The sequence below is a fragment of the Leuciscus leuciscus genome (genome assembly GCF_965113295.1).
Source record: "Leuciscus leuciscus genome assembly, chromosome: 19".
Lineage (NCBI taxonomy): Eukaryota > Metazoa > Chordata > Actinopteri > Cypriniformes > Leuciscidae > Leuciscus > Leuciscus leuciscus.
The window spans coordinates 5,461,633-5,465,362 of NC_138743.1; positions in this window are offsets into that span (position 1 = coordinate 5,461,633).

Genomic DNA, 3,730 nt, shown 5'->3' on the forward strand with positions numbered 1-3,730 from the left:
GTGTTTGTGGGTTTTAGAGGGATTTCAGGTTTGATGAGATGGAAACAATGAAGTAGAGGCTCTTGAGCAAATGATGATGAATTCTGTGTTTTTAAAGCAGGCAGAGATCAGCGCGTCAGGAGCTGAACTCTGTGGAAACATCTCACTGCCGGGTTAAGATCTTTTGTGTTATCAGCGTCAAATAAATAAATAAATAATCCATCGCATAAAGGATCATTCAGTCTAATCCTGTGTGTTTTATTCAAGTAGTGTTATGCTGAACTGAAACCACGCAAATCCATTCAAGCACTCTGTATACAGCCTGTTTATTATTCAAATTAGTATCAGCATTATTGTTGTTCTTATTTTAATCGCTGAGGTTAACTGACTGAAACGGTGGTTTAGAGGCTTCGTTGGATCTTATAAAAGATGTTTTCATTGGATCGACAGAGATTTTGCTGGACATCAAATATTTGCTTTCATTCTTTGCCCTCCGTATTGATTTATTTAAGTTACATATACGTTTCTACAAAAAGAGTTGCATTATAATAAAGGGTCCTTATTTTATAAGGGTGTTATTTGGATTATTTCAGATAACATGATGGCCTATATCTTTAATGTTTAAGTAAATCTAAAACAGACTACGTTATTCAGTGACACACTTCCACTCTACTAATGCACTTTACACATTCAAACTTGTTTATATAATGACTTAAATGAAGTTTGCAACACAAAGTAATCATATAGCATCAGAAGACATATTTAGTTAGTTTACACTGTGTTGTTAATATTTGCAGCATGTTTCTGTATTCTGTTGCGTTGTGAGTATTTGCAGCGCGTTTGGTATTCGGTTGTGTTGTTAATATTTGCAGCATGTTTATGTATTTAGTTGCGTTGTGAGTATTCGGTTGCATTGTGAGTATTTACAGCGCGTTTATGTATTTAGTTGCGTTGTGAGTATTCAGTTGCGTTGAGAATTTGCAGTGCGTTTATGTATTTAGTTGCGTTGTGAGTATTTGCAGCGCGTTTGGTATTCGGTTGTGTTAATATTTGCAGCATGTTTATGTATTTAGTTGCGTTGTGAGTATTCGGTTGCATTGTGAGTATTTACAGCGCGTTTATGTATTTAGTTGCGTTGTGAGTATTCAGTTGCGTTGAGAATTTGCAGCGCGTTTATGTATTTAGTTGCGTTGTGAGTATTTGCAGCGTGTTTATGTATTTAGTTGCGCTGTGAGTATTTGCAGCGTGTTTATGTATTTAGTTACGTTGTGAGTATTTGCAGCGCGTTTATGTATTTAGTTGCGTTGTGAGTATTTGCAGCGCGTTTATGTTTTTAGTTGCGTTGTGAGTATTCGGTTGCGTTGTGAGTATTTGCAGCGCATTTATGTATTTAGTTGAGTTGTGAGTATTCGGTTGCGTTGTGAGTATTTGCAGCCCGTTTATGTATTTAGTTGCATTGTGAGTATTCGGTTGCGTTGTGAGTATTTGCAGCGCGTTTATGTATTTAGTTGCGTTGTGAGTATTCGGTTGCGTTGTGAGTATTTGCAGCGCGTTTATGTATTTAGTTGCGTTGTGAGTATTCAGTTGCGTTGTGAGAATTTTCAGCTCGTTTATGTATTTAGTTGCGTTGTGAGTATTTGCAGCGCGTTTATGTATTTAGTTGCGTTGTGAGTATTTGCAGCGCGTTTATGTTTTTAGTTGTGTTGTGAGTATTCGGTTGCGTTGTGAGTATTTGCAGCGCGTTTATGTATTTAGTTGCGTTGTGAGTATTCGGTTGCGTTGTGAGTATTTGTAGCGCATTTATGTATTCCATTGTGTTGTTAATATTTGCAGCATGTTTCTGTATTATGTTGAGCTCTCTCTGCCACCGTAGAAAAGACTGTTCAGGATATTTTTTTCAAAAACAGAAGAAAGAAATGTATACAGGTTCAGAACAACATGAAGGTGAATAAATGACAGAAATGTCATTTTTTGGTGGGAGAGCGAGAGATTCTGCCTCAAGGTTTAAGGTGAGCTAAAGCCTTTTTATAAAGATGCAGCTGTCCCTCATTTGAGATTCCCAGGCCTAAAAAAAGACATCCATGCTGTAACCTCCAGGTGTCCGCGGGTCTTTCAGCTCTCAGAGTGCTCTGTGAAACCCGGCGCTACAGATGGAGACAAGATAAGAAACACACTCATTGAGGGGGAGGGCTCATAAAGGAGAGACAGAGAATGAGTGGCACATGAAAAAGACGAGTGACGTGATGAATCAATGCAATGAGTCGCTGCACACAAAACAAAACGCGAGAGACCCTGTCTGCCATTTACGTTCAACGAGATATTCACTCACACACACACACACACACACGGGCTCCTGTGTACATTTAAACACAGAGCACTTTTAATGAATGAACGCCTGTTGAAAGCCCAACTGTGAGTCTCGTTCAATAGTCGTATAAATATATCTGTCTAAACAGACAAATCTGAAGAAAATGTGAGTGCTTGCTCATGCAAATGTTGCCCGCCCCAATGCTAGAACATTGCTAGTTTTCCAGGGCGTTCTGGGTGGTTGCTAGAACGTTGATAGAAGGTTACTAGGGTGTTCTGGTTCCTAGACGGTTTCGAGGTGGTTAATAGTTTGTTATAGGTGGATAGATCATAGGTTGCTAGTTGCTAGTTGGTGTTCTGGGTGGTTGCTAGAACTTTGCTAGGTAGTTAATAAGGCATTCTGGGTGTTTCTGAAACATTGCTTGGTGGTTACTAGGGTCTTCTGGGTGGTTGCTAGACGGTTGCTACTGGTCCAAATCAAAAGTGTGTCACCCCAAATTATCTATGATATTCTGGGCACTAAACTGTAGGGCTGCACAATATATCAAAATCATCGAAATAACACATGTACATATCAGGTAATCGCAACGCATATGCGATATGTACATCAAAAATGGTTCTTTTAAAGGGATACATTCAGTATCAGGTATCAGTAGAAACCCGGTAGTATTTTGGAGTGACCGTGCTTCCCTCCCTCATGTCCCCTGAGACGAAAGTTTTCTGTATTGTGTGTCTGGAGAAAAACCTCAGATGACGCAAAAATCGTCATTTAGCATCATCAGAGGCTTTTTTGTCCAGAGGCGAGAGACTTCAGCCAGTAGGAGGAGCTCGTTCCGCATGTGTTCAACCCGCCCATAGGGGGATCTCACGATAAAACGGCGTCTTTTCAGTTTCGAGTCGACTAGTAGCCTAGTTGTATCATTTCTTCCGACACTGCCCTCTGTAACCGGTAGGCGTGGCTTGGGCCTCGTAGGGCAGCGAAGCAAGTGCATTCTGGGAGTTGTTGTCTTTCATCCACATGAGCCAAAAATACATTTTCTTGCTTTTCTCAGTCTAGAAGGCACCAACTTCTAAAATAATTTCACATTTCTACTACATAAATGACCCAATTTAAATACACATCTTTCCAGCGGTGAAATATCCCTTAAAGAACTATTCACTGAAGGTTCTTTGAGGATCTAAAAACCCTTTTGGAACCTTAATTTTTGAGCGTGTAAAGAGCAATATAGTCTTTACAAACATTTATGCATTTTATGATTGTTTTTTTTTATGACATCTAGCTCTTGTTTTCGTGACGTCTCGCCCTAAGAGCAGTTCGAATCATTTGTTTGAGTTCAGCCCTCACATCTGTCACATCCACACTGGCTGACCTGACTCTTTCTTTCTGATTTAAAAATAGGCAAGACGTGATCCTCTAATAAAGACAAACTAGCACTTCCACCCG